General features: G+C 44.1%; 1 long non-coding RNA gene across 1 annotated transcript in view; it reads left to right on the top strand.

The window, feature by feature from the left end:
• LOC144582597 (uncharacterized) overlaps nucleotides 1-23,157 on the top strand; it is a 39,933-nt gene extending 16,776 nt beyond the window's left edge. Inside the window, exons 2-3 of the long non-coding RNA XR_013535625.1 lie at nucleotides 19,961-20,145; nucleotides 22,868-23,157. This is a non-coding gene — a long non-coding RNA (uncharacterized LOC144582597). The remainder of the gene's footprint in view (nucleotides 1-19,960; nucleotides 20,146-22,867) is intronic.
• The last annotated feature ends 3,669 nt before the right edge of the window (nucleotides 23,158-26,826 follow it).

The raw sequence follows: 26,826 nt of genomic DNA, 5'->3' as shown, positions 1-26,826 counted from the left end.
AAAAAAAAAAAGAGATGCTTTGTCATTCATAGATTAGCCTTGTGGTAGTATACTACACTGTTGCTCCTTTTTCTTTTACACAATATTTTATTCACCCTCCACTTAAAATCATCTTATTTTTTGTCTGTTTACTTAGTTTTCTATGTAAGTGTCACTAATTCAACCCCAACTCTTTGTGAGAAATCCACACAACACGGGTCAGGGATCGCAGCAATGTCATCTTGAGATTTTTCTGGAGCTCTGACATCCTCCATCATGACCGCCCTCTATGCCTGGTGCACAGATTCCCTGTTATTTCTTTGCCCCTCTCTTTTTTGATCTGTATCCTACGTCCTATTCTTTTTTTCCTTTTTTTCTCCAGTATCTCTCTGAGAATGGGTTCATAGAAGGTAATGACTTTGCAAAGATGCAAAGTCATTACCTTAACTTTACCATTCGACTTTGCATCTTTGTTTTACCGTGATGCTTGATGGTTTCCTTGCATATAAAATTTTAGGTCAGAAACTATTTCCCTTTATAATTTTGTGGGCATTGCTCCATTGTCTTCTATTTGCCAGTGTTGGGGTAAGAAGAAAATGATACCAGTCTTTTGTGACTTTTTTCTCTCCAAAAACTCATAGGAGGTTTTAGTTGTTCCCATGATTCTAAACTTTCAGCGTGATTTGCCTTGCTCTATAGCTTAAGTTTTGTTTTTTTCTATCATGCTCGTCACTCACTGCACCCTTTCAATACAGTAATTCATGTCTTTATTTTCTGGAATTACTTCATTGATAATTTCTTCTACTCTGTTTTCTTTTTCTGGAACTCCCTTTACCCTGGTCGTCTAATTATCATATTCTTTTTCTGTAGTTTTCTCTTTGCCTCATAGTTTTGTTTTCTGGGAGGCTTCCCTGAGTTTAGTCTTCCAAATTCTATTAAACGCATAATTTCTGCTATCTTATTTTGTTGTTCCATCACTTCAATTTTATTAGTTTTTAATTGTGGTAAAATACACATAAAATTTGCCATCTGAATCATTTTTGAGTGTACAGTTCAGTACTGCTGAGTATATTCACACTGTTGTGTAATCAATCTCCAGAACTTTTTCATTTTGCAAAACTGAAACTATGCCCATTAAATACTGACCTGCCATTCCCCTCTTCCCCCAGCCATCATTCTACTTTGTATCACTATGAATTTGACTACTCTAGGTACCTCATATAAGTGAAATCATACAGTATTTGTCCTTTTGGTCTGGCTTATTTCACTTAACATAATGTCCTCAGGGTTCATCCATATTATAGCATGTCAGAATTTCATTCCTTTTTAAAGCTAAATAAAATTCTATTGTATATGATTGCTATCATATTTTTAATTTCTAGGATTTTGTGTTCCCTAAATATGTTGTAGCATTCTGTTCTTGTTTCCTAGAGGTAATGTCACATATGAATTACACTGAGGATTGTAGGTTGACTTTTATCACCAAATCTCCCTACCTGGATTGCTTCCTACAGTCCCTTTGTTCCATTGGTATCTTTAGGTCTCCATATTTATGCTTGAGGTTTGATTGCTCATGTTTAGATGGAGAGCTCTGCAAAACGGACCCCTGTCCTGCCCTGCGTCTGACACCTTCGGCTATGGTCTTCATAGTAGAGAGCTGTTCCCATGGCATGTCCATGACAAACTCCTGATGTCAGTGTCTAGGTCCTTCCTCTTGGGCTCATCCATTCCCCAGAGAAGGGCCTTCCAGTCTCCTGCATAAGGGCTTCGACTTGGCACCCAGGATTAGGGGATCAGTCAAAGAAGAGGTCTGGGGGTAAAGAGTGGCTATCTCAGCCCTCACCATGTAAATTCACTTAATTCCCTTATTTTCAGTGCTTCACTTGTGCCTCAACTACTCAATATCCACCGGGTCCAGCAGCCTCACTTCCTTTGGGTGTGCAGGGAAGAGAAGGCATCTGGAGCTCTGGCTGCTCTGTAAACAGATCTCCAACACAGTCCTGTTTTTAACCACCTGAAGAGCCTCTTGTCACCAATTTCCTGAGCCTTTGGGGGATTTTGTACCATAAATCAGGTTGGGTCCTTGACCTTCCCTACTGCTGGCTTGGGATTTAGTTTGCTTAGGTCTGTTATGTTATTTTTTGTCCATCAACTTTGCAGCTGCCAACATTTTGTTTTCTTTCCTGTTCTCTTTTTCCTTGTCAGTTAATGCCTTCAGGGGAAACAAAGAAATTCCTATCTGTGGTTTTGAGGGGCTTCACAACGGAACGAGATTGTGAGTCCATGCTTTATTGCCATTTGCCTGGAGGCTTCAGAGAGCTTTATTCATTTCTCCTTAAGGGTGTTAACCATTATCTGTCGCAGAGGTTCCAGATATCTTTTATATATAAGTTATATAGATATACACATCCCTTTGTTCCTTCTGGAGTGCAATTGTGTTGATTTCCCCCCTAGATGGTTGGCTGTTTATTTCAGCATCACTTATTTAATTACCTCTCTTGAACTACCTGATAGGCCCAGGTATGAATGGGAACTGAGTGGTGTTGGGAACTGAGCGGTGTCTGGACTTGCTGTGCCCTTCTGCAGCTCCATGGGTCTGGTTTTCTGCCACAGGTTGCTGCTGAGCAGAGAAATGAGAGTGTGACCCAAGTGCAGCATAACACCCTGGGCCCCGGCTAGGGCCCTGTGAGTGTCGGCCAGTGCTGTGATGCGTATTGTTGTGATGACTTTTATGCCCTGGCATTTTTCATTATTTGAATATACTTGTTGGTTTTCTAGATAAACTATTACAGATAATGATAATTTTATTTCTTCTTTCCAATATTTATACCTCTTATACTTCTTTTGGTTTATTGCATTCATGAAAGTCCAGAACAACTAATACTACTGATGGGGACATTCTGGTTTTATTTTCCATTAATAGTAATATCTTACCTTTAAATAAGATTTTTGTGTCATTTTCTAGTGAATAGGTTATCAATTGAGGGAAGCTTGCATCTGTTTTGAGTTAACTGAGAATTTTTTTTAATCCAGAAATAGATAATAGTTATAGCAAATTCCTTTTTGGCAATTAATGAGCTATCTATATGGTTTCTTTTTTAACTTACTTATGTAATTAATAACAAATAAGTTTTCTAGTAGGAAAAAATTCTTACATATCTGGGGACAAAAGTCCAACTTAGTTATGGTATATTATTGCTGTGGGAAATCTCTGCTTTATTTTGGTTAATATTTAATATAACATATGATTTTTAATACTCATTGATTAAGAGACATTTGGCTTGTGGTTGCTTGCTTTAAGTATAAATGAAGTTTTGTGTCAAGACCTGAATTTTTTTTAGTAATGATATTAGTGAGCTCTAAAATCCTGTATCATCTTTATATAGTCAAAAATGCAATAAGGGCCAAGTCCAGTGGCTCACACCTATAATCTCAGGGCGTTAGGAAGCCAAGGGAGGATCACTTGAGGCCAGGAATTTGAGACCAATCAGGTCAACATAGCAAGACCACCTCTTACGAAAAGTTTTTAGAAAAATAGCTGGGCATAGAGGCACATGCCTGTAGTCTCAGGTACTTGTGAGGCTGAGGTGGGAGGATTGCTTGAGCCCAGGAGTTCAAGATTGCAGTGAGCTATGATCATGCCACTGCACTTCAGCGTGGGCAACAGAGTGACTCTCTAACTCTTTAAAAAAAAGTAATAGGTCTTTATTTTACTGCCTCCTGTAGTAGGATTGGTGACAGAATTAATTCTTAGCCAAAGAAATGTTTTGTACTATGTTTATAAGACTCTGACTTTCCAGTCTGACAAACAAAAACCTGAAGCTTAAAAAAAATTTTTTTTGGTGGAGGTTGAGATCTCATTTAAAAGTTCCAGACAATTTTTGTGTTCTCTAACAGTGAAGACTTAAGTTTTCCCTGGGACCAATACTCTCATTTTGGCAAAAGTCCTCTAAAAGGACCTATTAGTTGTACAGAGATAAGGCAAAGCCCCTGACCGTTCTCAGGGCTCAAGGTGTGAGTAGTTCCGAGGCCCATTAGTGACCCCCGAGCCTCAGTGGGAGATCAAGTGTCTCCCATCCCGTGTGGCCACTTGATCTGCTGAATTCTGAGTCAAGTGTATTGAAGTCTCTTACTCTGACTGTGGTTTGTGTTCAAAGCTTTCTAAGAGATTATGTTGAACCATACATAAAGGTTTCTAGCTCTATCTTCTTGGTAGTTTTTACCTTTAATTTTAGTTAATCCTTTTCCTCTTGAAGTATACATTTTATAATACTAATACTATTGTTTCCATCTATGTTTTGCTTGATTTGTGATTTTGTGTTTATGTTATTTGCATGATAACTCTTTGTTTTTCCTTTTTCTTTTTCTTTTTTTTAGATGGAGTCTTGCTCTTATCACCCAGGCTAGAGTGCAGTGGCACAATTTAGCCTCACTGCAACCTCCACCTCCTGGGTTCAGGTGATTCTCCTGCCTCAGCCTCCCCAGTAGCTGGGATTACAGGTGCCCCACCACCACCATGGCTACCTAATTTTTGTATTTTTAGTAGAGTCAGGGTTTTACCATGTTGGCCAGCTGGTCTCGAACTCTTGACCTCAGGTAATACACCCACCTCAGCCTCCCAACTCTTTTTTTAATTTTTATTTTTAAGGAAATAGGGTTGCCAGGGGCGGTGGCACATGCCTGTAGTCCCAGCTACTTGGGAGGCTGAGGTGCGAGGATCGCTTGAGCCCAGGAGTTCTGGGCTGTAGTGTGCTATGCCAGTCGGGTGTCCGCACTAAGTCTGGCATCAACATGGTGACCTCCCGGGAGCGGAGGACCACCAGGTTGCCTAAGAAGGGGAGAACCAGCCCAGGTTGGAAACAGAGCACGTCAAAACTCCTGTGCTGATCAGTAGTGGGATTGCACCTGCACTCCAGCCTGGGCAACATAGCAAGACCCTGTCTCTAAAAAAATAAAAATAAAGAGGGTCTTGCTCTGTTGCCCAAACTGGAGTATAATGGCGTGATCATAGCTCACTGTAGCCTCAAACTCCTGGGCTCAACTGATCCACCCACCTTAGCCTCCCAATTTGCTGGGACTACAAGTGTGTGCCACCACACCCAGCTACTTTCTTTTAAAATTAATTTTTCAGAGTCTTGCTATGTTGCCCAGGCTAGTCTCAAACTCCTGGGCTCAAGTTATCTCTTACATTAGGCTCCCAAGTAGCCGGGATTACTGCTGTGCCACCATGCCAGGCTCCTTCTTTATTTTCAGCCTTTCTTAGTTGCCTGTATTAGGGTTATATCTTATAAATAGCTTGGCTTTATGTAATCTGAAAATTCCTTTAACAGGGCAGTTTAGCCTGTTCACATTTTATTGTGAGTATATGTGTTGTATCTCCTTCCTCTGTCTCATTTTCTGTTTTTTGTAGACTTCTCTCGCTGGCTTCCTTCTTACTGATTCCCAGGTACCTAGCAGCATGGTAAGGTGTGTGGGTGGAAGAGGTGGAAAAGCCCAGACCTAAGTCCCTGAGGGGTCATCACAGTGAAGTAATCATAAAGTTAAAGTTAGAGTTCGCTTTTGTTAAACTGAAGCAAAATCATAGGTCTTTTCCAGTCAAACACGTTTTTTTAAATGCAGAGCTCCAGAAACAGCTGCATTAATGAGAAATGGCTCCTCTGGCCCCTTTGGGGTTAAAAATCAGAGTTGGAGGCAGGGCCTGGACCCAGGTGCTCTTACCATGGTTGCTTTCTGGGGTAAAATAGAGGAAGAGCCATGGGCAAGGGCCAAGTCCACTGGTCACTGTCACCAGTGGAGCAGTCCAAAGCCAGTGCTGTGCTTGGGAGCAAGAAGGACTCCAAAGACCCAGAGCAGATCTGGAGCACTGTGAGCTGGAGGAGATGGGGTCAGACAGTAGCGTGCAAGGGTGAGAGTGGTGAGAAAGCAGGTGGGCAGAGAGGCACAGATGTGGCCCGCTCAGGAGTCTGCACCAGTGTCTTGTGGCATCTGGTGCCTAGTCACCAGCATGCATGGGGACTTGCCTGTACTCGTGGGCTGGTGCTTCTGCAAAACTGAGCCTTGTAGCACCAGGGTCCCCCTCCTCTGGACAGAAATGACCACACAACCAAACAGAAATCCTTAGCAGCCATTTAAAGAGATAACTGGAAACTCTCCATCCTAATTGGGCAAGATTGCTTATAATTTGCAAAATAGGGCATATGCTTAAAGTACTTTTTAAACTTTTTTTTTAAAAATGATGCTGATAAATGAAAGTACTTTTTTTTTTTTTTGAGACGGAGTTTCGCTCTTGTTACCCAGGCTGGAGTGCAATGGCGTGATCTCGGCTCACCTCAACCTCCGCCTCCTGGGTTCAGGCAATTCTCCTGCCTCAGCCTCCCGAGTAGCTGGGATTACAGGCACACGCCACCGTGCCCAGCTGAAAGTACTTTTAATTTCACAGGGAGGATCCGTTTTTGCCAAACGAAGTTCACTTGGCTCCTTTTCTTGGTGCTTTGAGGAAGAGAGGGTGTGGTCTGTCCCTTTAGCCTTGTTGGTCTTATCTGGTTTTTCTTTTTTTCTTTTTTCTTTTTCATTTTAAAACACACATAACATAAAATAATTTTTACTATTTTAAGTGTACAGTTCCGGGAATGAAGCACATTCACATGGTTGTGCAGCCAGCAGTACTTTCTATTTCCAAAACTTTTTCATCATCCCAAACTGAGCTCTGTATACTTTAAACACGAGGGAGAGGACTTCCTATTCTCCACCCTCAGCCCCTAACCACTGTTCTGCTTTGTCTCTGAATTTGCCCCTTCCAGGAACCTTGTAGGTGTGAACTCACACAGTATGTGCCCTTTAGTGACGGGCTGATTTCACTCAGCACAGCATCCTCAGGCCTATCCATGTTGCGGCATGTCAGCCACACTGCTTCTGCATTCATCCGTTCACCTTCTCTTCTCCATAGCCCCCACCCCATCCTGGGTCAGGAGTTGTGGTTTTCCTTGTGTCTTCCAGAACTACAGCTGGGAGACCACCTGCCACCATGGCTTGAAAACCCTTACCGACTCTGTATCCAGTGGACTGAGACCCTTATTCCCGGGCTGTGTGGAAAGACTAGCTTTTTCTAATAGGAATACTTGGTTGTTTTATTTATCCTCCCATTCTCAGAGGTATGAAACCCCAACTCCCCTCCCCACCCTCACTGCCACCTACCTGAAAGATGGGAAGATTAGGTTTTCTATTTCCTTAAGGAAAAGGAGAGAATGTTTTGGTTGCCAGCAATTTGGGCTCTAGGTCATCATCAAAGCAACTCATCGGGGTCCATGTTCGAGAATTAGAGGCAAGAGGATAACAGAGGCAGAGGATAAGAGCAGAGGCTCCAGGGGGCTTGGAGGAAGAGCAGAGGCCGGCATGCCCCCTGGAGGTGGTGACTGGTGGCTGAGAGGAGCATCTGGGAAGACCAGACACCCTGCAGGCTAAGGGCCCATATCCTGCCCCTTCCCACTTGCCAAATTCCTATGAAATGCAGGAGAAAGTGAGGGGACTCACAAGGTGGGCTTTTAGAGACTGCATTGGACTCCAGTTAAAGGTTCTTGGCCAGACATAGTGGCTCATGCCTGTAATCCCAACACTTTGGGAGGCTGAGGTAGGAGGATCCCTTGAGCCCGGGAGTTCAAGGCTGCAGTGAGTCATGATCATGCCATTGCACTCCTGCCTCGGTGACAGAGTGAGGCCCTGGCTCTAAACAAAATGAAAGGTTCTTACTCTGAGCCTCATTTTCTGGCTTTCCAGGGTCATTTGAAGGAAGCATCTCTATTAGAACTGCCCATTTACACTTTTTCTCATATAAATAGAAATCATAGATGTCATGCCGCCTTTAGGAAGGAAAAACAGGATTTTCAAAATAAAATGTTGTAAGAATGTGTCCTCCTCCTGGGGACTGAGGGTGATTTAAGTCCCTTTGTCCTCTTTCCTCCCATGAGCTGTTTGTCCCAGGCTGAGGGCCTCAGTAGGTTAAATATGCCAGCAGCTGGTGCCACAGCATGACACCACCCAACACCAAAGCCATCATGTCACCATTCAGAAAAAGGAGGCCTTGATATTTGCTGCTGTTCCCTTTCCATCCCCCAGGACAGCATGTGAGTGTATTTAGATCATTACAGTCCCAAGTGAATCTGCACTGAACATTTTTCCACTCCCTTACCCATGAAATGTTCATTTGGGAAAAAAGAAGTAATTTCACCAGAAGACACTTATGATTTTAGAGGCTGAATTCAGTCTTTCTAAGGATAAGAGGTTAACAGGGGGTTGAAGGTTACTTTTCTAGTATCAACTAAACTTAATCTTGGAACAAAATTCCTTAGAATTAATTCTTTAGTTATTACATATTATTTTCTTAGTAAGCACATCCAAAAATGTAGAAGTGCTGTTTCCTTTAAAAAATTTTCTCTTACTAAGAATGTTCTCTTCGGAGTGCTAGAGCATTGCAATGTGAACAAAATGATGTTGTTTTCTAAAACTTTGTGGATTAACTTATGACTTAATGTCTTTTCACACAGGCCAGGAATATGGGTCTAGCTTCACTGGCCACAGAGTTGGAAAGGGTTTTCAAGCCTTGATGGCAGATTGTCTCTCAGCCAGCGCTGTGGTTCTGGAAGACACGAAGAAACCCACAACTCCTGAACCAGAATGGGGATTAGGCTATGGAGAGGAGAAGGGGGATGCAGAAGCAGCGTGGCTGACACATACCACAACATGAATGGTCCTGCACTGAGTAAAATCAGCCCATCACCAAAGGGTGTATGCTGTATGGTGGAGGGACACAGTCACGTGTGTGTTGTTGGGAGGCAGAGTATAAGATGGAAGAACCTCTTTGAGGGCAATTTGGCAGAATCTGTCAAAATGGATTCCACCTGTGTGGAGAGTTGTGCATGGGAGGATAATTATTGCAGTAGTGTTTGGAATAACAAAAGACCAGAAACATCCTAAACGGGCTGCTGTCTCCATCCAGGTGATGGATCTGCATATGTCATCAGAAAATGAAGTAGGCAATGGTGATGGAAGTAAAGCTAGTAGTGACGAAATATTTACCACATGACCAACATTGTTCAAGTGCATTTAGTCTTGACCACAATCCCATGAGCTAGGCATTTTATATCCATTTTTTGAATATGAAACTAAAGCAGCAAGATGCTCCATGACTGCTCAGAACCGAGACTGAGCTCCTACTATCTGGGCCCAGCATCCAGTCCCTTGGTCTCTACACTGAAACTGTTCCTCAAGATGTAGTGGGCCAGGCGCAGTGGCTCACACCTGTAATCTCAGCACCTTGGGAGACCAAGGCAGACGGATCACAAGGTCAAGAAATCGAGACCATTCTGGTCAACATGGTGAAACCCTGTCTCTATTAGTAAAAAATACAAAAATTAGCTGGACGTGGTGGCACGCACCTATAGTCCCTGCTATTCAGGAGGCTAAAGCAGGAGAATTGCTTGAACCCGGGAGGCGGAGGTTGCAGTGAGCTGAGATCGTGCCACTGCACTCCAGCCTGGTGACAGCATGAGACTCCTTCTCAAAAAAAAAAAATGTAGTAAAGGACCTATCTCTGTATATTTAGGTAAAGGTGCAGAACATGCCACCATCTACATAAAAGAGAGGAACTATGCATGCTGTTTGCATAAGTACAGGGCAGTGCTGTCCTGTGGAACAGATCTAGAGCATTATGGGAATGTTCTAGATCTGTGCTGGATGACCCTTAGCCACAGGGGGCTGCTGAGAACTTAAAAGGTGGCTAATATGACTAATAAATTGAATTTTAATTTTTAAAATTTTAATTAAAAATTTTTTTATTAAAGTTTTTTTTCTTCAACTTTTTTTTTTTTTTTTATTGGATTTTAGGTTTTGGGGTACATGAGCAGAGCATGTAAGATAGTTGCGTAGGAACACACATGGCAGTGTGCTTTTCTTTCCTTCTCCCCTTCACCCACATTTGGCATTTCTCCCCAGGCTATCCCTCCCCACCTCCCCCTCCCACTGGCCCTCCCCTTTTCCCCCCAATAGACCCCAGTGTTTAGTACTCCCCTTTCTGTGTCCATGTGTTCTCATTTTTCATCACCCACCTATGAGTGAGAATATGCGGTGTTTCATTTTCTGTTCTTGTGTCTTTCTTCAACTTTTAAGTTCTGGGGTACATATGCAGGTTGTGTAGGTTTGTTACATAAGGAAACATGTGCCATGGTGGCTTGCTGCATGGATCAACCCATCACCCAGGTATTAAGCCCAGCATCTATTAGCTATTCTTCCTGGTGTTCTCCCTCCCTCCATGCCCCCAGACAGGCCCCAGTGTGTGTTGTTCCCCTGAATATGTCCATGTGTTCTCATCATTTAGCTTCCACTTATAAGTGAGAACATGCAGTGTTTCATTTTCTGTTCCTGCATTAGTTTGCTGAGGATAATAACTTCTAGCTTCATCCATGTCCCTGCAAAGGTTATGATCTCATTCCTTTTTATGGCTGCATATAATTCCATGGCATATATGTGCCAGATTATCTTCATTCAGTCTATCATTGATGGACATTTGGGCTGAATCTTCTTTTAAGTCTATCATTGATGGACATTTGGGTTGATTCTTTTGAGAAGTGTCTGTTCATGTACTTTGCTCACTTTTTAAAGGGGTTGTTTGTTTTTTTCTTATAAATGTGTTTAAGATTTTAACTAATTTAAGGAGCCACATGTGGCTACTAGCTGTTCTGTGGGGCAGTGCAAGGTAAAACATAGAAGGATGTAAAAGAAAAGATCACTGGATTTTGTGGTTTGCAAACCCTACCTTTAAAAATCTTCTGTAGCCAAGCGTGTTGGCTCATGCCTGTAATTCTAACACTTTGGGAGGCCGAGGTGGGTGGATCATGAGGTCAGGAGTTCAAGGCCAGCCTGGCCAAAATAGTGAAACCCCGTCTCTACTAAAAGTACAAAAAATTAGCTGGGCGTGGTGGTGGGCGCCTGTAATCCCAGCTACTCAGGAGGCTGAGGCAGGAGAACCACTTGAACCCAAGAGGCAGAGTTTGGAGTGAGCTGAGATTGCTCCATTGCACTCTAGCCCAAGCGACAGTGCCAGACTCTGTCTCAAAAAAAAAAAAAAATCTTCCACAGGCCAGGCGTGGTGGCTCACCACCTGTAACCTCAGCATTTTGGGAGGCCGAGCAGGCGGATTACTTAAGATCAAGAATTTGAGACCAGTCTGATGAACATGGCGAAACCCCAACACTACTAAAAATACAAAAATTAGCCATCCATGGTGGCATACACCTGTAGTCCCAGCTACTCGCGAGGCGGAGGTTGCAGTGAGCAGAGATTGTGCCACTGCACTCCAGCCTGGACAACAGAGTGAGACTCTAGATTAAAACAAACAAAACTGTGCAGAAATGTCAAGTTGGAAGAACAGGTTTCATAACTGTTTATTTCAGAACCACTAATTTAATCTAGCCACTTCACCTGATTGATGAGAAAACCAAAGGCAGAAAAGTTGAGTCATTTTCCTGAAGTCACATTGAGCTGCTTTAGTGTGAGGAGGGAGGAGCTGGTCACAGTTTGGGTTGGTTTTTCCTCTTTTGAGCAATGGACATTCTGGTTTGCCAGGGGCTTCATTCAATTTGCTCTCAGCTCAGTTCTTAGTGCAGCCAGTCGGTTCCTGGAAACGGTGGCTTTGGGTGAAACCACATGCTATAAGCCATGGGCACTCAACTCTGGCTCCTATCAGTTAGCCTGGGGTGATCCTGGTTTTGTCATACAGCACATCACCATTTCACTTAACATCACAGTGTCCAAGAACCTCTCAACGACATTGAGAACTTACTATAAAAGGAAGAACCGGACTTTTGTCTCCCGAGTTCTCACAACTCCATGGAATCCTGCAGCGGCTTGTCCTTTCCTGAAGCCCCAGAATGTATCCTCTGCACACTGGGGATCCAGTGATCCCCACATCCGCAGAGTGCATCTGCCTCCTGCATACCTCCGGCTCAGGCTGTCCTGCCTGCCTACGCCACAGCATGGGTCAACTACGTGCAGCAGGACCATGCTTCCCTGTGGTATAATCCCCAGCCCCTCATGCGTGGAGGGCTCTGGAAATGTTTGTGTGGATTCTACTCCCAGCCTCAAGGGCTGAACCACTATGAGTCATGCAGATATCATGAGAAGGTTTCTCCAGCATTTCCTTGGGGGAGCTGCTGGACACAGGTAAACACTCAGCAAGAAGCAGGATGGGACCTTAGGGGGCTGCCAGTCCACTGAGCCTAGGTAACTCCAGGAGGAGAGGAGCCAGCAGAGCTGTGCAAAATAACCATGACCTTTTTTAGAAGCAGCAAGCAAGGAAGAAGAGTGGAATTAATGGAAATGAGGAGGTAGCCAACTTAACAGAAAGAAGAAAGGAGGGAAAGAAAATTCCAGAAAAGTATTTCTCCAGAAGCCTGGAGCGTGGTCCTGGGAACACAAGATAGCAGGGAATCATCTGGAACCTGAGCTGAGGGCAGAGAGAAGACCTGTTCTCAGGATGCCACAGAAGAACCAGAGGCCTCTGCTGGTTTTTACTATAAAAGAAAGAACCAGACTTTTGTCTCCCAGGTTCCCAGAACTCCACGGGGCAATGCCTGCCTTCAGGTACTGTGCAAGGCCAGTGCTGCCTAAGCTGCTTGTGGGCCAGAGGGAGGGGACCCAGCCAGGGGACAGGAGGTGTTGGCCACAGGCCTGTACTTGCAAGGCAGCCAGATCCTGTGTCTCGATGCCAAAGCCAGGGAACCTCAGGGAGGAGATGCTTCCAGTAGGGACTCTTGAGTGTTTATCAAATGAAAACAGGAAATGAGAGAGACGGGCCCTAGCCACTCCTGAGATGTGAATCTCCTGTGATTCTGTCTCCAGGGAGTACAGCCTCAACATCTCTGGGACACAGCCGTCCTCTTGCCATGGGAAGGCTCTCGCCCACAGAGGAGTAAAGGGAAGGGCGCTACTTCCTGGACCAGCTCACTGTGGCCTCTGTCTTCTCTTTCAGGGTCTCAAACCCTCAGTGCCTTCAGTACAGTTAGTGAGAGGAACCATTTAAAAAGCAAACTATTCCAAATCAATCTCCAATCTTGAATTTAACAAAATAATTAAAAATTCACTTGGAAGAATAAACAAGAAGAAAGTTTAGAGAAAGAGTGTTGATGAAGGCAGGTTGCCCTGCCTGATTGGAGAGGTGCTATATTAAGCCATGGAGAGGAGGCCCCCTTCACACGCCATTCCCCGCCACCTTACGGTAGCAGAAGGGAAGACACAGTGGAGACAGCCATGAGCATGGCCCCTGCAGCTCATGTTTCAGAGTACTAATGACATTGAATTGAGTGGGTTGAGGAGGCCTGCATTTTTTTAATGTTGAAAGATAAGCAGAAGTTGCTAAACTTGATTTGGGAGATAATGAGCCTTATAAAATTAAGTGATTAAACCAATAACATGAACAGGATCAGAATTGGAAAAGAATACCAAAGAACCCCGGAGTTATTTGCTTGAGAAACAATAGGTTGCTTTCCATCACCACAGAAATGTGATTTACTCATTTGCAGCAGATATAAAAGAAGTCAAGTGAGGTGTTCTGGTTGTCTATAGCTGTAGAGCAAACCACCCCAAAACACAGTGGATTAGAATAGCAGTGTTCACTTTGGGCATGATTGCTGTCTGCTCCTTGGTGACTGGCTCTCATGGCTGCAGCTAAGACCATGGGACTGCCATCTCTCTCCATGCAGCTTCTGTACTTGGCCAGTGCGAATCTCCACACACCTCAAGGGTGTAAGAGAGCATTCCAAGAATCCAGAATAGGAACTTCAAAATTCTTATGAACTGGCCTTCTGAGTCCCAAGTCACGTACTCCACATTCAAGCAAATTGTTAAGGCCAGCCCAGATTCAAGGGGAGAAGAATTGGACTCCATTTCTCAAGTGGAGGATTTCCCAGACTCTGTGGCCATCTTTAATCTATCACATAAGGAAAAAACATTAAGGCCTGCCTTCCTAGCAAGGATTTAACTGCATCTTGCTTCCCTCATTTGTAGCCAAGTCATATTCAAAATTTTTGGAATAAAAAAGAGAAAGCATTCCCTCACAATCTGTTTGACACAGAATCATATAATTACTAGAACTCTCATTCATTCATGACTTTGGAATCCACATTGGCCTTCCCCAGGCTGGAGTGCAGTGGCATGATCTTGGCTCACTACAACCTCCATCTCCAGGTTCAAGTGATTCTCCTGCCTCAGCCTCTCAAGTAGCTGGAATTACAGGGCCTCACCACAATGCCCAGCTAATTTTTGTATTTTTAGTAGAGACAGGGTTCACCACGCTGGCTAGGCTGGTCTCGAACTCCTGACCTCAGGTGATCTGCTCTGCTCAGCCTCCCAAAGTGCTGGAACTAAGATGTGTACCGTAATCCCAGATACTTGGGAGACTGAGGCACGAGAATTGCTTGAACCCGGGAGGCAGAGGTTGCAGTGAGCTGAGATCATGCCATTGGACTCCAGCCTGAGCAACAGAGCAAGACTGTCTCAAAAGAAGTTTACTTAGCCTAATTGATAGGTAATTCAGATATTTCTAGTTCCCCATTCTGAACAGTAATGCTGCAGTAAAAGTCCTTGTGGGTGTGTCATGACCATTTCCTCTAGACTGGACACCAAGATGTGATATTACTGGGTCAAATCATATTTTCATTTTCTAAAAAAATGCTTCCAGTTTCCATCTTAAAAGCCTGTGCCATTTTATGTTCCCATCAACCAATGTAATAAGAATACCCATCCCCCACATGTTCATCAACCCTATGAATTAAGAGTCATTTTAATTTTTGCCAGTTTAATGAGTGAAAATGATACTTTACCATATTTATTTTCTGTGAAACTGAACATTTTTTCATACATTTCAGACTGTTTGTGTTTCCTCTTCAGTACATTACTGGTTCATTTCCCTGCCAAGTTTTACTTGAGTTATCTCTTTCTTAGTGATTACAGGAATATATTCCAGATATTAGTCATTTGCTATTTCATTGTACAGAAACCTAATTATTTGTAGTCAGATTTCTTAGCCCTTTATTTTATTTTATTTGTTTTTGTATTTTGTGCCTTACATGGCTTTCTCCAGGATTATAATTCTAATTCTTCTGTATTTTCTTTTTACAATGTTACAATTTTGGTTTTAAAACTTATCCATCTGGATTTCATCTCTAGGCAGCAAGCAGCATGGGACTAATCCCTGAGAGAAAGGAAGCTCCTGCAGTGATGGCCAGCTCAACAGCTGTCTGCCTGGGAACTATACCCACCTTGCAGTGCAGGGAACTGGCGTCTAAGCAGAGCACGGCAGCCCCACTGGCTGAGGTGGTGGTGATCAGAGAGGGCAGCCTAAGCAGCCCATTTTATGGAATGGGGCATCAGAAGGGAGGATGCTATGTAGAGAGGGGGCCCAGGAGTCTAGGTACAGGTCTCTACAAGTCCATGGCCCAAAATTGTGCTTTCTGTGTGCAGGACGAGACCACTCAAGGTTTACCAGATAACCTGAGAAAGAAACAGAGGTACTAAAATTGGATGTATGTGGCCAGGTGCAGTGGCTCACGCCTTTAATTCCAGCACTTTGGGAGGCCAAGATGTGCAGATCACCTGAGGTCAGGAGTCCCAGACCAGCTTGGCCAACATGGTGAAACCCGGTCTTTACTAAAAATATAAAATTAGCCAGGTGTGATGGTACATGCCTGTAATTCCAGCTACTCAGGAGGCTGAGGCAGGAGAATTGCTTGAACCTGGGAGGTGGAGGTTGTAGTGAGCCGAGATCACACCACTGCACTCCAGCCTGGGTGATAGAGTGAGACTCTGTCTCAAAATAAATAAATAGACTGGGTGTGGTGGCTCACGCCTGTAATCCCAGCACTTTGGGAGGCCAAGGCGGGTAGATCACCTGAAGTCAGGAGTTCAAGACCAGCCTGATCAACATGGTGAAACCCTGTTTCTTCTAAAAATGCCAAAAAAATTATCTGGGCATGGAGGCATGCACCTGTAATCCTGGCTACTTTGGAGGCTGAGGCAGGAGAATTGCTTGAACCCAGGAGGCAGAGGTTGCAGTGAGCTGAGATCACGCCACTGTACTCCAGTCTGGGTGACAGTTCAAGACTGTCTCAATCAATCGATCAGTCAACTTGGATGTGTGTATACACCTGTCCCAGGCAAGGACTAAACACTGAATACACAGCAAGGAAGGAGTACAGACTGCATTTGCTGAGACTTCACGTGAACCTGATTATGTGTGCATTTGCTCTGTATTCTCTCACCAGACCTTCAAAGTAAGTGTGGTCCTCCCTGGGCTCTTACTGCACATGCTGAGCTCTTACTGCACATGCTGAGCTCCAGTGAGGAATGAGCTGCTTTTATCCTCTGTGATCTGTAAACTGTTACATTTTCCCAAAAGTAAAAACTCAGTCTGATTCCACAGCTGTAATAATAAAGACCTATTGGGAAAACCCCGAGAGATCCTGGGAGTGAGACTGTTTAGATCATCATGAGCCTGAGACAGCTGGTTCCTACAAGAATGAACATACAGCACTCTCTCTCTTTTTCTTTTTTTTAAGGTGGAGTCTCTGTCACCTAGGCTGGAGTGCAGTGGCGTGATCTCGGCTCACTGCAAACTCCGTATCCTGGGTTCAAGCAATTCTTCTGCCTCAGCCTCCTTAGTATCTGGGATTACAGGAGTGCACCACAACGGCCGGCTACTTTTTTTTTTTGAGATGGAGTCTCCCTCTGTCACCCAGACTGGTATACAGTGGTACGATCTTGGCTCACTGCAACCTCTGCCTCCTGGGTTCAAGCGATTATCCTGCCTCAGCCTCCCAAGCAGCTGGGCTTACAGGTGCCCGCCACCATGCCCAGATAATATTTTTGTATTTTTAGTAGAGATGAGGTTTCACCATGTTGGCCAAACTGGTCTCCAACTCTTAACCTCAGGTGATCTGCCTGCTTCAGCTTCCCAAAGTGCTGGGATTACAGGCATGAACCACTGTGCCTGGCCTAATTTCTTTTCTTTTTTCTTTTTGGGACACAGTTTGAGACAAAGTTTCACTCTTGTTGCCCAGGCTGGAGTGCAATAGCATGATCTTGGCTCACTGCATCCTCTGCCTCTCAGGTTCAAGCGATTCTCCTGCCTCAGCCTCCCGAGTAGCTAGGATTACAGGCATGTGCTACCACACCTGACTAATTTTTGTATGTTTAGTAGAGACGGGTTTTACCATGTTGGTCAACTGGTCTTGGACTCCTGACCTCAGGTGATCTGCCCATGTTGGCCTCCCAAAGTGCTGGGATTATAGGCATCAGCCACTGTGCCCAGCCGAATTTTTTTTTTTTTTTTTTTTTTTTTTTTTAGTAGAGGCAGGATTTTGCCATGTTGGCCTGGCTGATCTCAAACTGCTGACCTCAAGTGGTTTAACCGAGTCAGCTCCCCAAAGTGCTGGGATTACAGGCATGAGCCATGATGCCTGGCTCATGCAGCATTTTCTAAGCAGCCTCCTGCCTTCTTCCCAAGAAGCTCTGCTTTTTTTTTTTTTTTTTAACTTTTGCAATTAGTGTACCGAGTCAGTTCATTTATAGACACCTCATGGTGGCACCTAGAGGACTTTGGCAAAGGTGAAGAAGTACTGGGGATGCAGCCGCAGAATCCAGCTGTGTCCTTGGTGGAATTTAGCACAGTGTGTACCTGCAGCTTCTCCCCCCATGATTGATGTCTTTACCAGATGTTAGTTTTTCCAGGCAACCAAGGCAAACGAAAGCATCTTCTGGAAATAAATGCTGTGGGCTATACGGTTTTGTTTTCCCCGGTCCTTCTGCGTTTTTCCTGAGTGCTGTCTCTACGTTCCCCGGTCTGGAACTTTAGTACAACCTCAACACTCAAGGAAGATATTCTTGGATATGCACTAAAATTAGGATTTTACCTTCCCATGTGCAATTCAGTGTCTTCAGTTTTCTTAAATGACTTTTGCTGTACTGAGGGGAATAAAATCTGTATATGACACAATATTTATCTAAGCTCTCCTAGAGGCCTAACCAATTTTGGAGAGCTTCGAATGTTACCTCTTTTTATATCTGAGACTTCCTTCCATCAAAAGTTCCATTCCATATTCCGCTCAGGAATATCTCTAAGGTATTTATATCCTGGGGAAACTCAGAGTAATTTGCAAGGAGTAACTACCATTTCCCTGGGGAAAAATAATCAGTTTAGTTTCTTTCAGTTTTTGCTGTGCTTTTTCCTCCCCATAAATCTTGTACATAAATTCTAAATGTCATCATTCAGAGTAGACACCACACTCCAGCCCTTTAAGATAATCAGGGTCCCTCCCTTCCTCCCTTCCTACTTCCTTCCTTCTTTCCTTCCTGTCTTCCTCCCTGCCTCTTCCTTTCCCTTCCTCTCTCTTTCTTACCTTCTTTCCTGTCTCCCTCACTCTTTCCCTCTCTCCCTTCCTTTTGTTTTTATTGAGGTATAACACACGTGTGCATGGGGATGTTCAGGAAGTAACCCAGATCTAAAAGGCATTCAGCTCCCCCAGAATCCTCTTCATGTTCCCCTGGTTATCAGCTGCCACTCCAGGATAACAGCGATCCTAGTCCTTTTAATTCATGCATGAATATCAAGGAAAATACCTGAAGATGTAGCCTATAGGATGCCTGGTTGACTGCACAAGCTCCTTGGGGCGGTAGCATTCTCCAGTGCAGAGAGCAATGCTGTCCACCCCAGAGCCTGCTCCTGGTGGGCCTGGCCTGGCCTCAGAAAATGACATTCCAGTTTCTTTAACGATGAGAAGGAACCAAAGTTTCACCACTCAGTCCTCTAGAATCTGCCCTTTCCCACCCCCAGCTTGTCCTTCCACTGAGACGTGAATCAAGGGAGCTGCACAACCTCTTTCAGCAGGGTCTGCTCTTGGCACTGCCAACAGTGCTGACATCCATGCCCCGGCTGTCCTGCCTGGTGCCCTCTCCTGTCCTCACCATTCCCTGATGGCAGTGTCCACAGCAAACAGGATGTGTGCTTCAGAGGCAAACAGAGCCGGCTTTCTGGCCCTGACTCTGGCACTAGAAATATCGTTTCTGCTCCGGCTTTCTTGTATGTAAAAATGGGTCACCATTACACTAGTCACTATGCATGGCTGTCCTGAGAATTAAATGGGGAAATGCGCAGTGACAGGCTCATTGCAGGCACTCAGCAAATGCCACTGCTCTTCCCACCTTTCCCAGCCCATTTTGGGATCTTCATACTTAAAAGAATTTTGGTCTTGATCATCAAGCATTTGGCTTTCTATTTAAAACGTGGCCTTTCAGTTGGAAATTATCTCGTATCTATCCACATTGCCTTTGAGAAAGAACACTTCCAGGCAGGGCAAATGTGTGCTCCGTGTACAGAGATGCCTTGAGGTTGGCATAATGTCAACATCAACACAGGGTCTCTGGGGTTGGAGAAGGGGTCTTGGGCAGCCTGTGTGTAGCAGAGGAAGTGGGAGCTCAGTACTGTCAGGGGCTGCAGTGCTCTTTGCCTTTCCTAAGGCTGGCTTGGCCCTCCTTGTTTTTGGCTTCCTAGCCTTTGACATCCACAACATCTGGTTTGAATGCTTTGAGTGAACTGGATGGGGTGCGGCCTCCTGCCTGTTTCTTTCTTTTGCTTTTTTAACTACAAACCTCTTCAGAAAGTGTCAAATCAAAGCACTTTCCATTTCTAAAGCAGTGTCCAGGTCTCATGGGGTAGCCGTTGAACTCAAAGACGCTTTGAAGCCAAAACTCCTCATGATCAGCTTCCCAGTGGCCCTGGGAATTACAATCACCTGAAAACCAAGATGGGGCCCTCCCAACAAGGGCATCCTCAGGCTTTTATGTAATGCCAGTGCTTAGTGACTGCTGAAAGTTGGTTGTGCTTGAGTCGTGAAAGCCAAGATGAAGAGGCGTTAATATGGTTGTGTGTTGCTTTCAGCCAGATACTTCTCCCTGGGGAAACGTAATTGCAAAGCAGACTCAAGAGCGTAGCATCTTCCTGAAAGTCGGTGCTTTTGCGGGGCGTCCTGGAGTCCACAGGGATTTTCCTGGACGCTGACTAGAACGGAGAAGAGGTTTGCTAGAAAGACGGGGACTAGCATTCCTTGTATCTACATCATTCAGGTAAACCCTGCATGTGACATGTGACACCATCTCTTCTGACCTCAGTTTCTTTACCCATAAAAGGAAGTATTTGACCAACCTCACTGCTAAGGACCAGGATATCTCAAACTAACTTAGAAAGTCTAGATAAAAAGCTAAATGAGATCATAGGCCAATGGCTCACAGAACCCTAAGGAAACTTTACAGGAAACAGGGTACCATATTTTGGTGCACACTTCTACCTATGTATATTTTCTAGAACCACTTTACACACACTTTGAGGAGAGTTCCGTAAAACATCCCTCTCCTATTCCATCTTAATGTTATGCCTTGTTCCTCTCTGCCCTTCCTCTCCTTTTAAGCTGCAAATTGCTCCTGATAAAAGCACCGCTTAATGACCTTTCCAGGTCAGTCAGAGAGTTAATTTGTCATGGGGTTGCATTTGGCCTTCTGGGCAGCTGGAGGGAGCATCTCCATCCCTACCACCCCTCCCATGGTGGTCTGTGTCCACCCCATGGGAGGGAGCCAGTGCCTACCACACCCCTCTGACTTTGCTGGCTTTGCATTTCCCAGAACAGGGTGTTCTGAGGAGGAGGAAGAGGAAGAAGAAGAGGAGGAGAAGGAGCTTGCAGGGAGATTGCAGGAAGAAGTCCTGGACTTGCCCAATTCCTCTCACTGTCCCCAAGCCCAATACAGACCCAAAACTCAGCCAAGCCTAAGCTGTGCCCCACTTATACAATCCCTTGCAACAATCCCTAAAACAACCTGAGCAATACAGCATTAGCGGGCTTAGGAACCTGACATTTCATTTAGAACAAGTCTTGTGGATCCAAGGAATAAAACCTTGTTGAGGTGAGCAGGTGGGTGACAGGACTGAGAATCTAAGAGGTGGGGATGCACTGGAGCCCCCCAGGTCACCTAGGGGACCTGCATAGGAGTTTTTAGAACCCACCATCTCTATAGACAGTGACTTAAGAGTTGGGTTTCAGATTCCTTATCACTGTGTACCAGGCAGCTGCTGGGGGCTGCATCCATCCCGAAGGAGGAACTCCTTTCTACCCATGTAGCCTCTCAATCCCTGCTTGCTTGGTGTTCTCACGGGGCTGTTGGGCAGGAAGGGTTTCCTTTTTTTCTTTTCCTTTTAATTTTTTTGTTTTGAGACAGGGTCTCCACTCTGTCACCCAGGCTGGAGTATAGTGGTGTGACGATAGCTTACTGAAGTATTGACCTCCTAGACTTAAGGGATCCTCCTGCCTCAGCCTCCCAAGTAGCCAGGACTACAGGTGTGCACCACCATGCTTGGCTAATTTTTCTTTTTGTTTTTGTAGGTAGAGATGGGGTTTTGCCATGTTGCCCACTCTGGTCTTAAACTTCTGGGCTCAAGCAATCCTTCTGCCTCCGCCTCCCAAAATCCTGGGCTCAAGCAATCCTTCTGCCTCAGCTTCCCAAAATCCTGGATTACCAAGCTCTGCCAGAAAGGGTTTTCTTTTCCCCCTGAGAAGCCTCCCAAGTTGTGGAGAGAAGAGTAGCAGGAGCATGCCAGAGACAGCCATGTAGTTCTTTAAGATCTTATATCTTGTTCTGCTTGTTGTGAGTTGGGATTATACAGAGATGATGATGATGATGATGATGATGTTACTGATGGTGATGATGATAGTGGTAGTGGTGGTGGTGATGGTGGCAATGAGGGTGATGATTATGGCGATGATTTTTTTTTTGACACTACAACTCCGCCTCCTGGGTTCAAGCAATTCTCCTGCCTCAGCCTCCCAAATAGCTGGGATTACAGGCGTGTGCCACCACACCCAGCTAATTTTTTTATTTTTAGTAGAGATGGGGTTTTGCTATACTCGCCATGATGGTCTTGATCTTCTGAGCTTGTGATCCGCCGGCCGCAGCCTCCCAAAGTGCTGAGATTACAGGTGTGAGCCACCTCGCCTGACTATTTTTAGCTTTTTTCCCCAGTATAGCTTAGGCCACCTTGAACGCCTGTGGTGATGATTCTTCCTTGACCAGATAAGTCTGGGAAATGCTGGTGTATACAAAGTTAATCAGGTAGGTTAATTTGAGAATAAGATGTCTTTGAGGCTTTAATGAGTTTCTCAATGGTTAGACAAATCCCCTACTGTTTTGAGCACTAAAGACTTTTTCTTATGCCATTCTGTGAATGGATTTGGACAATATCAGGCTGTTCCTGATACCAAAATAAAATTTAGCACCACCGAATTTGAGAAGTTTGTTCTTATGTTGCCTTACTGAAAACCGAAAGGTGGATTCCCGTCTTACCACAGTCTCTCTCATCTCTGACACTGCACAAGTGCAATATAATACTGCTTTTCTCTCCTGCAAAACATTGACATCACCCATTTTGGCAGCAGCTGGAGTAATGGCCTTGTCTTCTGTGCTCTGCTCCACAACTACCTGGCTGCCCACATCCCTACCAAGAGATGAACAGTCAGGAGAAAGTAAATCATGGCCCTGTCACCTTGGTTACCCTCTAGGAAATGGAGGGGGATTCCTAATTGATAAACTCCAGTGTGGGAGGGGCTTACAGGCCTGAAGCAGAAATTGGGATATTGATACCAGCTACAGATAACTCCTGAATGGGTGACTACACCATGGAATCCCATTCTCAGCAAATATTCCTCAGCTTCCCTTCTCAGTATATACACTTGTTACCTTGAAAGAAGCAGTGAAGGCAGTTTGATGTGGCCATTAATAAGTTCCTATCTCTGCTTTCCAGAAAAAGCCCTGCTGGAATCTCACCTTCATGGTTTCAAGACCTTGGCCAGCATTTTTCAAAGCCTATTCTAAAGAACCAGCAAGCACCAACAAAATGAATTCCCTGCTCAAATAAGTCTGGAACACTGCATATTATATCACATTTTTGGAGGGCACAGTGCCCATTAACACATTAAAAACTTCAAGGAGTCCTACATTAAGAAATCTATGTGACTGTTTAACCCATCTTAGATCAGATACACATAACTTACCTCTTTACCTATATTTGTTTATTTTACTAAAATCACCATAACAAGGGTTGGCAAATTTTCTTTATTAAGGGCCACATAATAGGCTCAGTGGGTCAGTTGGTCTCAGTCATAACTACTCAACTTTACCATCAGGCTAAAGAGGCCATCGATACTGTGTAAACAAATGGGCATAGGTGTGTCCCAACAGAAACTTTATTTACAATAACAGGCTGTGAGCCAGATTTGGCCCATGGGCAGCAGTTTGCCAACCCCTGACCTAGAACATCCTACAATATGTCCCATAGAGTGTACTTTGTAAAATGCTATGTTGGCCCCTACACTCAGTCACTCAGAGTTTCTTGCCAAGGACCGGGCATCATAAGAAGAAAACAATAGAGAAATGTTCTGTGCCCTCATGAGCTAGGCAGACAATAAGCAAGCAGGTAGATTTTACCACAAGTAAAATTATAAATGAACAAGGGTAAGTCATCAAAGAGCCCAAGGAGAAACTCAGCTCTGTGAGAGTGAGTGATGGGGATCGCATTTAGACCAGGAAGACTGTGGCAGTGATGTCAAAACTGGTGTCAGAAGGTTGAGGAGGCAGCACTGCGGAGCCAGAGCAAAGGAGAAGCTGCAGTGAGGGAACACCTTGGTGTGGTCCAGGAATGGAAGAAAGCCAGGTGGCTGGATGCAGTTAATGGGGCCAGAGAGGCTCTGCTGATCCAGGGATTCCAAGGAGGCAGAGCCTGCAGAGCTTCCCCATGGCTCAGGTTTGGCCTCACCCACTAACCACAAGGGTGGTAGCAATGCAGATGGAAAGACATAAAAAGATTCAAAATATGTCTTAGAATCAACCGGACTTAGTGACAGATTGGTTGTTGGGAAGGAGGAGAAGAAGGAGTCAAAGACAGCACCGTGGCATCTAGTTAGACAGCGATTTCCTGACATGGGGAAGACATAGGTATGTTTAAAAGCTCTGTTTTGATTACTCCACATCAGGATTTAAATAAAGTCCAAAGAATGGTCATGGTAATGACAAAAACTGAGCAAAGTAATTTAATTTTTTAATATGTTAGAGTTCTCTAGAGAAGCAGGATCAATAGGATATTGGGAGTAGTGGGGAGGGGAGAGAAATTTATTGTAAGAAATTAGCTCAAGAGTATAGAAGCTAGCAACTCCAAAATCTGCAGGGTAAGCCAGCAGGTTGGAGACTCAGGAAAGAGCTGATGCTTTGAGTGTGAAGGCCATCTGCTGACAAAATTCCTCTTGGGCAAGGTCAGTATTTTTCTATTAAGGCCTTCAACTGATTAGATGAGGACCATCCACAGCACCTTAAGTAGGGGCATCTGCTTTACCCAAAGTCTATTAACTTAAATGAAATGTTAATAAATGTTAAGCTCATTTAAAAAAAAAAAAAACCTTGACAGAAACATCTAGAATAATATTTGGCCAAATATCTGGGTGCCGTGCCTATCCAAGTTGGTGCATATAACTAACCATCACAGAATGTATTAAAATCTTTAAATTACTTTTCTATGGGGTACTCTGTGAAGCAGTCTAGACAGGATTATTAAACATTCTGGGGGAAAGGTTGTGTTTACATCATGTGAAGTCTGAGGTGCTGTGAAATATGCAGGTGGCGATGGCAAGCAGACGATTGCACAGCAAATCCAGAGCTGGGATGGGAGAGCAGAGCTGGGATGGGAGAGCAGAGCTGGAAACACAGATCTGGAGGTCGTCCATGATTCACGCCATTTAATGGAGGTTCCTGAGATGATGCAAATGTTCTGTACCTGCACTGCGTTCATGGCAGCCACCAACCACATGGGCTCTTGAGTCCCTGAAATGCGGCTAGTGTGACTGAAGACTGAATTTTTAATTTCAATTTTAATTTTAATTAATTTAAATTTAAATAGCCATGTCATGTGTGGTTGCTGTGTTGGAGAGGGCAAGCACAGCAATGTTATTTAAAGCTGTCAGAGTGGAGGAGAGCATCTAGGCCTTCAGTCTTAGGGAAGCAGAAAGAGGGAGGACTGAGGAACACACCTGGGGACCCCAATGTTTGCCCACACAGGAACAAGAGACAAGACCCTGTACTTTCATAAACACAGCATTGGTACCACAAACCCTGTGTAAAGCCAAGGCTCACAACGTGCTGCTCTTTTTAGTAAGAGCAGAAATCTTTGCAACTCCACCTGCTAGTCCAGGGAGATGATAAGGAAGCTGGTCTCTACCTGGTATTTTTTGTGTATGGGCAGAGAGAGGAAAATGAGAGAGAGAGAGAGAAAGAAGGAAAAAGAGAGAGAAAGAAAGTCCCTTGTAACAAAAGATAACCAGGCCAGATGAGGTTTGGAGTCCAGATTTATAATATCTATGCTGCATAAAGACCTTAGATTATACTCTCAGATACAGGAAGCCCCTGGGCTTATAGTAAACAATAGCTGCTTTAACCATGACAGAACACTTGAGAAAATTATCTACTTGAGCTAGTCAGCAAATACAGCAAATGAAAGGATTATCTACCAGAACTTGAGATGATAAATAATAAGAGACTACAAAAAGACTATGTTTAAACATATTAAAGAAATACATGGAGTGATAGAAACCACAAGGAATGAATGATTCTATTTAAAAAAGAGATTTGGAAAAAGAAATAACACTTCTAGACATGAAAATTTGGAATTAAAGCCACAATGAAATGTGTTGCCAAACTGGTTAGATACAGCAGAAGAGAGAACTAATGAACTAGAACATAAGTATAGGGAAATTACCCAGAATGTAAAAGAGATATTAAAAAATAGAAAATATAATAGAGGGGTTGAATTAGTGTGTTCACCTTCAAGAAACCAGCAGTTGCTTAAACCATTAAAAATGTTAATTTTCTTTTTTAACAAAAGTAGTTTCAGGATTGGTTTACCACTCAGTGTTGTAATCAAGGCCCCAGAGTGTCTCCTTTCCATGTTCACCATCTTAATCTTTTGACTTTTGTCCCCATACTTGTTCCTTTGTGGTTGATTCCTTTTAGTTGCCAAACTTTAGACATCACTTCCACCTGCAGGGCAGGAAGAAGAGGAAGAGATAGAACAAGTGCCTCCTATCTTTTCCCTTCAGAGAATGAAAGTAAAAGCCTCCCTGGATTTCTCCAGCTCATTGGCAATACTCTGTTACATGGTCCCCAGCTGCAAGGGCATTTGAGGAAGTGAGCATATAACATTTTTCAGCTTCTTTAGTGGGAAGCCTGCAAGGGAGAGAGAACTTGGGAAGGACTGTTGGGCTATTGAATAGTGTCTGCCTCAGAGCTTAAGAGACAGAGATGAAAAAAATTGGACGATAGCCATGCCTCATGCCCAGAGGGACTTCCAGATGAAAAAGAAAGAATGGAGTGGAAACAATTTGAAGATAAGATACCTGAATTTTTTCTAGAATGATGAAAGATAAGAGTTCATAGATTCTTCAATTATCTCAAGCAGGATGAATAAAAAAAATTCCTTCAGACAGGTTATTATGAAACTGCAGAAAAAGCAAAGACAAGGTAGATAATCTATAAAAATTTCTAGCCAGGCATGGTGGCTCACACCTGTAATCCCAATACTATGGAAGGCTGAGGCAAGAGAATCACTTGAGCCCAGGAGTTTGAGTCCAGTCTGGGCAATATAGCACGACCTCGTCTCTATGAAACATTTAATGATTAGCCAAGCATGATGTTGCATGTCTGTGATCCCAGCTACTT

The sequence above is a fragment of the Callithrix jacchus genome, chromosome 5 (genome assembly GCF_049354715.1).
Source record: "Callithrix jacchus isolate 240 chromosome 5, calJac240_pri, whole genome shotgun sequence".
NCBI classification, from domain to species: domain Eukaryota; kingdom Metazoa; phylum Chordata; class Mammalia; order Primates; family Cebidae; genus Callithrix; species Callithrix jacchus.
Note: the sequence above shows the minus strand (reverse complement) of the source record. Positions and strands in the feature narration are given on the sequence as shown.